This window comes from Thermobia domestica, chromosome 1, assembly GCF_964235325.1.
Source record: "Thermobia domestica chromosome 1, izTheDome1.hap1.1, whole genome shotgun sequence".
NCBI lineage: Eukaryota > Metazoa > Arthropoda > Insecta > Zygentoma > Lepismatidae > Thermobia > Thermobia domestica.
This window is the reverse complement of record NC_137454.1, coordinates 223,601,531-223,616,222: the sequence shown is the minus strand read 5'-3', so window position 1 is coordinate 223,616,222 and position 14,692 is coordinate 223,601,531. Positions and strand designations below refer to the sequence as shown.

At 35.2% G+C, this 14,692-nt stretch overlaps 1 protein-coding gene across 1 annotated transcript in view; it reads left to right on the top strand.

Moving 5' to 3' along the window:
- LOC145694290 (uncharacterized) overlaps positions 1-14,692 on the top strand; it is a 412,113-nt gene that overhangs the window by 246,995 nt on the left and 150,426 nt on the right. Inside the window, exon 3 of the mRNA XM_081770386.1 lies at positions 14,535-14,610. The gene's annotated coding sequence lies outside the window, so the exon portion shown is untranslated. The remainder of the gene's footprint in view (positions 1-14,534; positions 14,611-14,692) is intronic.

Below are 14,692 nucleotides of genomic sequence, written 5' to 3'. Positions count from 1 at the left end.
TACATATATAAAAAATCAATTTACTGTAATTGAAGTTTTTGACCATATTGATTAATTATTATCTTCAGGCTTAGGCAATGGTTTGAGGAATTTTGTAATTTTTCCTAGCTTGGCAGTTTTTAAAGGCTCCTGCAATTCAGACTGATATTCAGCAGTGGCATTAGCAATTTGTCTCTTAAAAATAAGACTTCGTTCCATAGACGGATCAATTTTCATAAAGAAATCACAAAGCTCATTTGCCATTCTTAAACCTTCACTAAGATTTTTCAAATTAAATGTCACGTTTCCAGTGCTTGTTGAAGCCTCTTCTTCAATGTGCTATGAATTTAACATTTCCTCCAAGTCGGTTTCAGCCAAAGCTTCATCTTGCGATTCAAGCAATTCCTGAATGTCACTTGATTCTATTTGTTCGAACCCATCTCGTCCTATTCCATTCGCAATTTCGGCTATGTTTGCAGTCAAAGTTTGAATTTGCACACATTCTTCGTCATTTTCCGCAGTCAGAGCAGGCCACAGTTTTTTCCAGCATGACTTCAATGTGTGTGACTTTAATTCTTCCAATGATTCTTTTATGTTTACGATGCATTTTGCTATGTCAAATTTCTTTCAGCATTCCATAACATTCATATCAGGATTACATTTCATATTAACCAATATGAATTTGAAGGTTCGTCTAATGTAATAGAGCTTAAAGGCCTGGATTATTCCTTGGTCCATATGTTGAAGCAAAGCCGTCGTGTTGGGAGGTAAAAATGTCACTTTTATATTTGGATGCATAGTTTCAAGTTCGCGAGGATGACCTGGTGCATTGTTCAAAACTAGAACAGCTTTAAAGTCTAAAATCTGTTTTTTTTTTTTTTTTTTTTTTTTTACAAAAAAGTTTCAACTCCAGAAACAAAACAATGCCGGAACCAGTCACAAAAAGTAGCGCTTGTAACCCACTCTTTCTTATTAGCACGCTAAAACACTGGCAGGTCGTCCTTGTTTTGATTTTTTAAAGCCCGAGGATTTAACGATCTGTAAAGCATCAATGGTTTAATGACACAATCTCCAGATGCATTAGAACATAGCAGCAGTGTAACTCTATCCTTTGCTGCCTTAAATCCAGGAGCAGACTTTTCGCTTTTAGAAATGAATGTTTTGTTTGTCATTCTCTTCCAAAACAGTGCAGTTTCGTCTGCATTAAATACTTGCTCAGGTTTGTATCCTCTATCAGCTACTAAGTTTGCAAATTCTTCTGGATATCGTTCTGGTGCAGCAGTGTCTGCAGATGCAGCTTCTCCAACGATTTTAATGTTATGCAATGATTGTCTCACCTTAAATTTATTGAACCAACCTTCCGATGCTTGAAATCCTCCATCTGTACATTCACCACTACAACTACCATCAGGTTCTTTAAAATGAGCGTAAAGACGCTTTGCCTTCTTCCGGACCATTGGACCACTCAGGGGCACCCTTCTTTGGTTGCGGTCTTCGATCCATAATGACAACGCCACTTCCATTTTTTCTATTGCTGGATCACGAACAATTTTCGCTAACAGTGAAGTTGAAGCTACAGACGACCTTATTTTATCTTCAGATTTTTTTATCGATCGTACAGGTGATTCGTTGACAATGAATGAGCGTGATATGGATGCAAACGACTCTCCAAGGCGTAAACGATCAAGCATTTCTAATTTCACTTTAAGCGGTAACACAGATTTTTTTCGTGTCGAAACTCGTTTCTCATTTTTTTGTAGTTGACATTACTGTGTAAATTAGGAAGACAGCGGTAGAGACGTGTTACTCGATCACAATTTTTTTAACGAATGGAAAGACGAAACAATAAAACACGCAAAGCGGCTCTTACCAAAGGACGGAACGTCTAATAATGTGGTGGCATTTAAAAATATTCTTTATTCATTGAGTAATAAGGTTGCTTTCATTCTGTTTGTTTACATTCTCAAAAACACCGATCGCGGCGAAGGCGGCTTATGTCAAAGTCCGAACCAATACAGCGGCGATATCATTTAACAACATACTTTAGGCAAAGTTGTAATAAGGTCTATTTTACATTTTATTAGTCCATTTGACGGCGTTTACAAGGGATATTGGGTTGGATACCTATTGGAATCCTTTTTATTATTATGTATGTACGTACTGATTAGATCCGCGAATAAAGAAATCTTTCGCGAATATAGAAATTGGGTCGCATTTTTTTAATCCGCGAATAGTGAAAACGCGAATGAAGGAAGCGCGAATAAGGAGCTTTTACTGTATATTTCATTCAATCAAACATTTTCTTGTGCGATCTATATTTTGAGAACTACATATAGTGTAGTCAAACCCAAACTATCGCTTAACTCCGTATGATGTGCTTATTCCGTTAAAAAAAAAAAAAAGTATGAAAACTCGATTTAGGTCCGTTCAAAAATTTTGTGGTCCCTGATCCGGAAACTAATTATTGGCCAAGATTGCAATCTTTTGATACATTTTTTTTATTATTCCTAAAATTCTTGTTGGCTAATTTCTCAAAACGGCTAACGTTAGAAACAAAACTAGTTGAATCAATTTGAAAGAGCTAGAAATTTCCTACCAAACAGAACTTTTAGTTTTTTTCCCAAGACTTACTATTCTCCTGAAATAATAGTCACTTACCCGAAAGATTATGTTAAAAATATCTGAGAAATATTAGTTTTAATTGAATATTGAGAACGCCTTACGATTAATGATCTTCATTCATTTTCAAGTAATAATTTTATGATGAATGGCGAATTTGAGGAAATTTCTTGTTTCCTGAGGATCGGAGAAATCTCTCCTCCATCCCATTTGAACTGCTTCTACTACTCAAGAAATGTTTTTTTATTAAGAAAATGAAAACGTGAATGGTACTTATTTCATCCTTCAAAATGTTAGTACAGTCCTGTCGTTAATATCAATGCTGTAAGTAAAATGATCCAAGCAGCCAGGGCCCCTACTCAAATAACGACTTAAATAATAATATAACAGGAAATAATTTTCAAAAAGTCCTTATAACATAGCTCGAAAACGCCATAAAAGTTGGCATGGCACTAAAGATCACACCAGAATCAGTATTGCAATGATACATTTAGTATTCTCTATTTGAGTTAGTAAAGTTAGTATAGAACATTCAACTGTTCTTAAGTAATTTATTTCAGATAATTGTTAATGTTTTTCATAGCAACAGTGTTGTATAAGGAGTAAAGCAAAAACATGCCAATTTTCCACATACTTCTATCAATCTGCTATTGTTTTAATTTTTCACTTATCACCATAACAATACAGTTTCTCCTCATTGTAGTAGTTCCTTAATGAAGGAAAATATTGTGATATGAAGTGGTGTTCCTATATGAGATGCATGATGGTTTTATAGTCACAGGTGACTTTGTGCTTTCCAGCATTTCTAGAAAGTGATCCTGAGCTTAACAGAACAAACAAATAGTACTTTTCAACACACTTTCAGAGATAAGAAAAGGTCACAGAATATAAAATCTCAATAATGTGGAGCTCAAGGAAGAAGATCACTGTATGGGCAACCAACACAGGCGATCCACTTGTTTGATAGCCACCTATTGGGTTCATTTCTGTAGTGTCTTTAGTTACGCGAAATAGTATTCATCGGGCCAGTTTCGTACTGTGAGGTAAATGTAGGACTTATGCAATGTGACAACCGTCTTCCATTTGGACCCTGCCTTCATTTTCCCCACAGTTTGCTGTATAATATCTCATGTTCAACAATGTGACACTGAAGAAATTGTGAACCCGCGCACAGGCTATGGCTGATATTCGACTGCGCCAAATGTAATTTCTGGGCCATACCACGTTGATGTGATGGATTATCTTGGTCTGCAAGTCGACGAATTCCACTAACCATCTCAGGTGACACTTTCGCTGGTAACCTCGAATAGTCCCCGATTTTGTTATCAAATTTTCTGCATGCGCTTGCATAGGCACAATGTATTAGTGGTCACTCAAATTGTTAAACATTTTTCCGGAACTGTTTCACTATTCAGCTGTACGCACATATTTGCTGAGTTTCAAGGGTTCACTTGCATTCACAACAGGTTTTACCTCGGTGAATATTTTATTGCTTATTATTCCAATGGCACCTATTGTCTACATCATTGTTACCAGTACCACTAGAATTGAAATTGTAGCACTGGAAAGTGAAGTGGTTGATAAGGATATGCTCGGTTCGCGGAGAACGTCACATCTTTTCTCCATGTTTATCGACGAAATTATATATTCGTACCGTGAAAAGAAAAGATTAATATAATATAAGTGTTACCAATGAATAGAATATATCAGTCTCAATATTCAAAGTTAAGCATTGACTAATATTGCTAAACATAGTACCGGTACTTGAAATGGAAGAACACGTAATGTTTATACATCATTCAGCGTAAGCTCTAAACTCCGATAAACAAAATATTCGTATCCTTCCGCTTGTCACAAATACGATTGGCTAGTGATGTATCTCTCCCACTACCCACGGGGAAGAGCAAATTATGCACGTGCATTTTGACAATACTGTCTCGTGTTGTCCAGATACTTACAGCAGCAGCAGAAAAGAAAGAAAAGAAACTCGAAAGATTAAAAAAAAAAAAAAAGGATTTGAATTTCGCTCGTAAACAATTGTTGCTTAGTGAGTAACGGTTTGCCTTGTTGGTGTTTCACCACAACACTCGCGGAACTGGGATTCATGCCAGTCATCTTTCAGACTTTAAAAGCAGAACACCCGTCCACAGTTGAGTTGGCGCCATAATTACTCCGCATGCTTAGTGTTTATTTCTATTGTTTCGTTAGCCACACTCGATTGCAGTATTATTAGATAATCCGTATTATATTTTTGTCATTTATAATAATATAGCAGTTTTATATGAAGCTTCATAGTAAAAGTAATAATGCAATCACATGAACTATTTTGCGGAGGAGTACAAGCGTCGGTAGGACAACAGCAAATCAGCGAGATTTCGTTTCATGTGGCTTTGTTTATCGCAGTTTAGAGCTTACGCCGAATATAATATAGTTAGAGTTTTGGCCAGTAATAATAATTCCATAGTTCATTTTATTATAGTAGCCTGTGTTTCTTTGAGGCCGATATCTCTCAAGAAGAGCCACTGGTCTATTGGATTTGTTCAAAACATTAGAATACCTGACATTGTGATTTACCTTTTGAGACCGAAGCTTGAGCACCTATTAAAAGAAATTAGAAGGCTGTGCAAATGACGGAAGTATATTTTAAAGTTTTACTTAAATTCAATTAAAATAAAAATAAATCACTAACTCAAATAGAGTTGTTACCCATTCCGATTTTGAAGACTCTCAATTTTGGAGATAATGTTCCGTGTCCAAATGTGGTGAAGCTTTAAAATGTCTCGATTTTCATATTTGTTGATGAAGTTGGTAAATGTCATTATTATTGGAACTTAGTTTCCGCATTGTTACACAGTCTTCAAAATAAGAGATATCTCACAACAATGGTCTCATTTTGTAATTGTAATTGAGTGAAGGTCGACTGCTCGAAATACCAACGAAAAAAGTACATTTAAATATGAGCAGAAGCAGCAGCAGTCCTATGATTGGCAGCAACAGAAACAATAATAACAACAAACGATATTGTTTCTACAAGAAAAAATATATTAAGGTAGTAGGTTAACAAACTCTTTCTATTTTGTATTTTACATGCATTTAGGTATGTAATATATAGTCCTATACACATATACTATTCATGTATATACTATACTATAGTATGGGCTACTATTTAGTAAAGCATATTTTTTGTTATATCCTATATTTTATAGGCCCTATATAATTTAAACTGTCTCACTTTCCTATTATCAATTACATATACATCATTCACCCTTCACTCTAGAAAGACTTACATTATATTATTACAAAAAAAAAAAAAAAGGATAAAGAAAAAGAAAAGAAAAGAAAGAAAGAAACGCTGATACATTTCCCTCGAAAAGTTGCATGAAATAGAGGTCTGCATGGACTCGGGCCTAGAGAGCATAGATCATTTCGGGCTCGGGCCGGACTCGGGCCGTAAATTTTTGAATATACAACCATATTTAAAGCATATCTAAATTTGTAACTTGAGACGCCCACACTAAAAATCTATCATTGTGCAATTGACAGAAAAGCTATCTGCGCAGTCGACTAGTGAAGAGAAAAACTAAAAGTTATAAAAATTAACATGCTTAGCATGTTTGTGAGTGAATCTACTATTTCTTATATTAAAATGAAAGAACGAAAGCATTCAGAATAAGTTGTATTGCTTTTCTTTCTTCTAGATGATGTCAGTTTATATTTTAGTTTATTATTATTATTATTATTATTATTATTATTATTATTATTATTATTATTATTATTATTATTATTAATTTATTAATTTATTTATTTTGCTTACATCGGAAGCATTTCTTTCACAACCCCCCCCCCTAAAAGAATTCCCATTTTCACTTGTTAAAAGAGGTATCAAACGTTGCCGAAACTGAATAGTAGACCCTAACAATTGCAACTATTCCCCACTTCAACAGTTTAAGAACAAGGAAAACTGATGATTTGGTGAGCATGGTAAAAAAAAAAAAAAAAAAAAAACGAAAACTGGTTTGAGGACTGTCTGAGCGAGTTCAGTACACACCCATTTGCAAACAAACTTCCAAATATTAACATTCGGTTTTAAATATTTCGTGTATTCATGTTTCCATTCAGTGAGAATTTCTGTAAATGAAATGAAATGAAATATTTAGTTTAACATCTCACGATTATGGACCGAGGTTAAGGGAGAATTTACATAAATGATCATTTTCTTTAGAGAATTCATAGCTATAATTAGTAAGTGTAAACGATAACTTTTATTTCGTTATTCTCTCTGAATCATGTAAGCTTTTAAACTGCAAAATTAAGCCTCTAATAGTTGTAAATAAAAATATAATTTTGTGTTAATCATTAAGTTTCAGTAATTCTGGCTTATCTCGAGCCATTTGATTATCTCCCCGGCTGGGGCCGGGCTTGGGCCTAAAGGCTAAAACATATTTCGGACTCGGATTGGGCCTAACATTATAACTTCACAGGCCGGGCCCGGGCTAAAAATTCCGGTCCGTGCAGACCTCTAGCATGAAATACCCGTACATTTTGCTTTGGAAAAGTATTAAAATTGGATTAAGTATCTCGACATTTAGCTTTGGAAAGCTGGCAACCCTAAACCCAAAGAAATCAAAAGCAGTCACACAGAAACACACACACTCACACACACACACTCACACACACACACACACACACACACACACACACACACACACACACACACACACACACACACACACACACACACACAAGGAAACTCTTGAAAAAAGTATTAGGGCATTTAATGGCAATGGCATTTGTAAATAATAGCTGTGTCCTCATAAATGCACTAATAGTTTTTCTCAAGTGTTTCCGTATAGAGCTGAAATTTTAATGCCTCACAGAAACTGCACATTCAAATTTTTGACCTATACTAAAATGTTTGGAAACACTCGCTAGTGAGTAAGCGGTTAATGTATGTGCCTTTTGCGTGGGAAACCCGCATTTGATTCCCGGAGAGAGCTCATGTGGTTCATATCCCATGTTAACTGTAGGTCCAAGTGTCATATAGCCTCACTGGTGAAAGGTATGCCATGAACAAACCAATCAATTATCTATTGTTTATTATTTTGATAGCATTTAGCGGGTAAGTATGATGACCTACCTCACTTTACAAAGTCTGTTCTTCATTGTTCTTGATTGTTCTTCATTAGTAAGATCAGTCCAAGTGTCATATAGCCTCACTGGTGAAAGGTATGCCATGAACAAACCAATCAATTATCTATTGTTTATTATTTTGATAGCATTTAGCGGGTAAGTATGATGACCTACCTCACTTTACAAAGTCTGTTCTTCATTGTTCTTGATTGTTCTTCATTAGTAAGAACAGTCCAAGTGTCATATAGCCTCACTGGTGAAAGGTATGCCATGAACAAACCAATCAATTATCTATTGTTTATTATTTTGATAGCATTTAGCGGGTAAGTATGATGACCTACCTCACTTTACAAAGTCTGTTCTTCATTGTTCTTGATTGTTCTTCATTAGTAAGAACAGTCCAAGTGTCATATAGCCTCACTGGTGAAAGGTATGCCATGAACAAACCAATCAATTATCTATTGTTTATTATTTTGATAGCATTTAGCGGGTAAGTATGATGACCTACCTCACTTTACAAAGTCTGTTCTTCATTGTTCTTGATTGTTCTTCATTAGTAAGATCAGTCCAAGTGTCATATAGCCTCACTGGTGAAAGGTATGCCATGAACAAACCAATCAATTATCTATTGTTTATTATTTTGATAGCATTTAGCAGGTAAGTATGATGACCTACCTCACTTTACAAAGTATGTTCTTCATTGTTCTTTAGATAAAAATTAGTAAGTGTTGTCCTACTGAAGATCCTTAATACTAAACTATAAATAATAATCACGTTATGTAGTACAGTATCACACTCACACGTTTGATATTAGAGTCTTCTCCAACTCATTCTTATATCATACATAACTCTTTCGTACTTGTTAGACTTCCAAACTAGGGTATGCATAACTGATGCAAATCTTATAGAACGGCTTTGTCTGTCCGTCCATCTGGAAAAAGGTATGAGGTATCAAAAACGTAAGAGATATCGAATTGTGGTTTTCACTAATCGATTTAGCGACCCAAAGAAATGTTCCATCTCTCTACTCAAACCGGAAACGGCTTAGATTAGGCACTTCTTGTTTCAATGTTTATCGCTCTAGAACGAAAACAGTAACAGATAGCGGGGAGCGATTTCTTGCTTACGATTCAGTGTCTTAAAACATGTCATGGCTACCACAACACTCTACCGAAACCGGAAGTTGTTCGCCTTTACTATTAATTCCGGTTTCAATACTGATTTATACAAAAAAGATACATGCTATCAAGGTACAGTTTTTTGAAATCAATTCAGCAGTCTCAAAATAGATTCTATCTCCTCCGTTAACCGTCGAATCAAACCGAAAGTGGTTTAAATTAGCCGTTTCCTGTTTCAACGTTTATTGTATAGAACAAAACGGTAACAGATAGCAAGAAGCTGTTTTCTGCAAACGATTCAGATTCTCAAGATAACATATGTATGATTGTTACCCACAATTCTCTACCGAAAACAAAAGTGCGACAAATTTAGTATTACTTCTGGTTTCAATACTGATATCCGTAGAGCAAAAATGGTAAAGTACATCAAGATGATGTTTTCTGCAGTCGGTTCACCTTCACAAGAATATGTTTTATATCCTCCGTTGAAACTCTATTCAAACCAGAAGTGCTTAAAATTAGCCATTTCCGGTTTCAGCGTTTAATACCACGTACCAAACACGGTAATAGATCGCGAGAAGAGTCTTTTTGGGAACAATTTAGCGTCTCCAGGCAACATATCATGATTATCCTCAACATTCAATCTAAACCGGAATTGGTTCTAATTTAGTATTATTTCTAGTTTAAATATTGATTTCAGTAAAACATATTAAGAAGGACTTTTTGCAATCAATTCAGTATCCCAATAATAGGCTCTTTCTCCTTCTTTAAGCTTTTATTCAAACCGGAAGTGGTTGAAATAAACGGTTGTTCGTATCAACACTTATTACCATAGAACAAACACAGTGAGGTATTACGACCGAGTAATGGTAGTTATAAATATACTATTTCAGATTTGAACGAGCATTGAATACCTATCCCGATGTCTTACTTTCACGCTCACTTCCTGTATTTTATGTGTTAGCACTTTAGTCAATCCTTAAGCAAGATAATACAATTTTAAATACTGAATGTCTTACCTTCCCTCTCTTTCTACTATTGGCAATTTGTATGAAGAAAAGAAGGAAAAACTTGAACAAATTTCTTACAAGTGGGTTCTAGAAAATATGTAGAACCTCAGCCATAACTAAAAATATTCAATTTAAGACTAAAGCACTATCTCTTTGTAACAAATTTAAAAATCTATCAAATTTTAATTCATCATCAATGGTATGTAGATTTAGTTCGTTCGTTAGCTGCGAGAGCGAAAGTTGTGTATTGGATTGACGATAAGACGTGTATATTCATGGTTTTGATTGAAAGGATATCAATAAATAACTGCAAATAAAAGTAATTTCTAATATAGATAGTCATGATTTTTAATTTTTCTTCGTGAAATACATTTTATACCACAAAATATTTTTACTTTGGATAGTATTAAATTCCATTGAATGCGGCTCTTTACCTGCATATGCTATTTTGATACATTGGAATATTCGTACACTATGCGAGTGAAGAAGTTATAGCGAGAAGGATGAAAGATTCTTAAAAAAATAAAAAAAGGCATAAAAAGAGGGAGTAACCGCAAAACTATCCTTTTAATGCAATATATTACAAAAAAAAAAAAATCAAAATTTATCACGTTAAAATAGGCAGTGGACAGAAGCTAGGTAGGTTTGAACATCCTTCTGCCCTTGCTCTTTCGCTTCACAATATGCTGCTGAGTTAACGCATGCAGGCTGGCCTTGTGAGCAGTTTTTAAGCTCAGTTTGTGACGTGATTTACTGTCGATTGGGCCACAGATACTTGTTTGACCATAACAAACTGTGGTATGGATTCTCACAGGTCCGCCATACCCCAAATCTTTAGCACAGATCTTGTAACAATGTGTCACTGACACCATCTTTGGATGCAACTTCCATGGTGATGCGGATAGTGAAGGACGCTGCCGTGCATAACATCTAATTATAACGCTAGAAGTTGTCAGTCCTACCTCAAACTGCTCTACTATGCGCGAGAAATGATAAAGGTTTTCATGGGAAAGAGCCACGGTATTCACTTCCCAAAATACATCTATTTTCGGCAGCTTTTTGCCCACAACAACTTCGTTCTGCTTCAAAACAGCTGAGAGATGGTACATGTATGCCAGTGGCGTAACTAGTTTTACTGCGCCCTGGATCGATCGATCATCGATTTACTCATACCCTCCCCCTGTCCCATGCATTTCAGCATATGTATACTAACAGTATACAAAGTTATTTTTATTAAGAAACCTAAAGATTTAATTATCGTTTTTCTAAGTTTTCACTATTGTCCAGGTATCGCCCAGTGGAAATCCAGAAAAAGGGGCATAGGGCTCGCGTGCCCCTCCATAAGTAGTAAAATACACAAATTAGTCCTTAATGAAGCGCTTGTTCAAAGGATGTGAAAAAAAGTTTTAAAATTTCTCACAAAAGGAAGATTCTGAGTGCGTTCTCCACTCGTTGCAGATAATGTATGCGTTTCCAGTTCATAGCAATCCTAGATTCTCTTGCGTTGATCAACATGGCTTTCTTCAATGCCGCCTCCAGAAGGACGAAGATAAATACGTATTATGAAGCACTGCAGTTCACATTTTTCGTTAACGAACCAAATATAGAAAAATGTCTCAAGTTTATTCTTCAGACCTGGGCCCTTCAAAAATTCCTGCATCTGCCCCCGGTTCAGGCTGTTGCCAATGAACTGCTAATAGTCATAGCGTACCTTTTGAAATGCTTTCAAACGTTCTTTGCATAAGAAACAGTTTTTCGTATTCTCTCTTTTACTGTGCGCCTTGGAGCAACAGCTCCACTCGCTCCACTCGAGTTACGCCACTGATGTGTGTGTACAGTCTTGGTGCTCTGTGAAACCCTGTTTTACATGTATCGCAAAGATGAACTGTTGTATAAATGGAAGGAAGTAGTTGTTTAGCTAATTTACATTTTACACTAAGTTGGGCTAACGTATTGTTCAACTTAATTTGTGGAATTACTAATATCCAGCCATGCTTATAGCCTACGCAGAGTTTATGAAGAGTGCAGCTAGAATATTATTTAATATATCAGAAATAATAAGAACTTGAGTGCTAGATACTCTCTTGCTGAAATTCTGTGTACACCACTGTTCTGAAGAAGTTAAAGTGATAGAATTGAAATATTCTACAAAATACTCGTAAAAGAATGCGTGTAAAACTCGACGTGTTTGTCAATACTTGTTAAAAATATGTTTTATACTAGTACTATAATTTAATTTTGGTGCTGAAATCTAAAGCAAACCAAATGGATACTATTATTAATTCCTGCTGCCTTGGATAAAACAACTTTTTTTTCTATTTCTAGAAAAGTAATAAAACTGAAGTAAATCTCTGTTTCTTTCGACCACATTTTTGTCCACTAGAGGTGAAAAAGAAACTTTATTTTTTACCCGCTAAAATCCCAATTCTGCTCGGATCTCAATCAACTCAAATAAAACTGTACTTTTCGTCAGCTTGAAGTTTTAATGAATTCCACTTCAAAGAGAAAACCGTTTCTTTTAATGTTTACTCGTCCAAAGCCTTTCACTCACAGCTCTTATACACTCTGAATGGGAAAGCCAGTCCAAGCACTCACGAGTTTATTTTTTCAATGTTATTTTTTTTCTTTCGCTCTCCATGTACTATCTGTTGATTTGTTTTTCCTCCTCGTTGATCAATGGTTCACACAAATCAAAAGCCACTGGGCAGTTTGTGTTTTTGTTTCGTTTCCTATTTCAATCGACTACTTGCATAGTACTGATTTTTTTTTTCATTTAATGAAAGTGGAATAGCATTTTTTTCCTTTTTGTTTTTTACTTTCAAGTGAGTGACTGAAGTAGCAAAATGAATTTCAGAAAACTAAGAAATTGAAACATGAGTTTTAGATTTATGTAGATCCTTTAGTGGATCACTCAGAGTAGTTTTATATCGCAGACTATACAGAATTCGTCTATAGGTATATTGTTTGAATACGTGCCTTCGATAAGAGAAACCAAGATTCGATTTTCAGTGGGAGCTCATGTGGTTTGTGGTGGGGTTTGGGGAGAATATACAGGGAGTAACATAAATGCATGGCCAAAAGTGACGAGGTGATTGCGGACATCCAAATAAGTAAAAATGTTCCTATAAACATGGGTCCGATGCCGCTTCGTTTCCGAGATACAGAGTGTTCCAATATCCAGTCCCTCCAATGGCTCACTATGGGAAAGTGAATGAAAATGTTCAATATTACACGAACAATACAATCAAGTGGAATTATCTTGCTCAAGTATATTTACACTAACATAGAGAATGAAATTAATCAACATTTGAGATTATTGGATTGTCAGTGTTACCAACCTGATACCTATGAACTGTTGTTTACTATTGTGAGCCGTTAATTGACTTAACATTTGGACGACTTGTCTTTCGAAATCGAAGCGAAATCTGTCTCATGTATAGGGATGTTTTGATGTCAGCAATCATATGCTAACATGTGGACTTCTCTGCTATTTGAAGACATAACACTTTGTACCAGGTTGGCAACACTGACAGCCCAATAACCTCAAATGTTCATTAGTTCAATTTTCTATGTTAGTGTAAATCTACTTGAACAAGTATAATTCCATTTGATTGTATTATTCCTGTAATATTGAACATTTTCATACACTTTCTCATGGTGAGCCATTGGAGAGACTTCTCATTTGAACGCAATGTATCTTGAAAACGCAATGTATTTAATGTAATATACTATAATGCAATCCGATTGTAATTAATATGTATGATCGGTTCTTTTTGAAATCAAATGATGGTAGAAAATTTGGTGCTCTGAACAACTGACTCAAATCCCAGGGGGATAAAGGGGACGTGGCCCCCAATCTTGGAATTGAGGGGACTGTCTCCCCCAACAATCCGATTTTTTTATTTTTTATTTTTTATTTTTTGGGCTAGGAATGTGATGATTTGTGTCCGACTGCCACAAAGAAAAGTGAGATGAAGTTTATCTCTCTTCGCTTGTAGCATTTTTACTACTTCATCTACATCACCTGATATATAACAGGTTCACCTCAGAAATCAGATTCATCTTCTGTAATATAAGTTTCATCTCCCTCTCCCCCCAGAATAAGCCTCAAATCTGCCCGCCTTCCAATGTTGAAGGCAACTCTGCTCCCCTGATCCTCCACAGCATTGTTTCTCATCTTCATAAATATTTTAAACATCGCTTAAAATTTATGGGAACGGTCTTACCCTCCCCTCCAATGTTGGAGATTGATTTGCGCCGATGCTTTCAACAATGCATAAAAGAAAATAATTACAAAGTGCATGTATTAATATGTGACTATTTTTGTAACTTGACTTCAAACAATGTGTGAATAATCTTGAATTTGATTAAATTACTGTGAATATTGTCAGTAACTGCAAAATACATTGAAAATAGGTGGAGTGTGCTGCCATCTATTGGCGGTATTCGAACTCTTAAACTCACCTTAAGGGGAGAAATACTCCGTAACTCATATGATATAATTAAAAAAAATGATTTTGCAACATTGCATCGCTCTAAAGATATAAAATCATTTGGTAGGCAGAAACATGCTATATTAATCGTACAACATAGTAGTACTAAAATTATTATATTTCTTCCTTAAACATCTGTTACGAGTAAACTTCAACTGACTAAGTTATTTCTTTTTTCTTTACAGGCCTATGTGAACATTGGTTAAAGAGAACCGAAGTCAAAATTGAGAAAAAAGTCATCTTCAAATTATTGGTGTGAAAGTAAGTAAGTAAATATTTAGTTTTATATTATTATTTTACAATATATATATATATCACTAATTTACAAAGTCAATGAATTCAA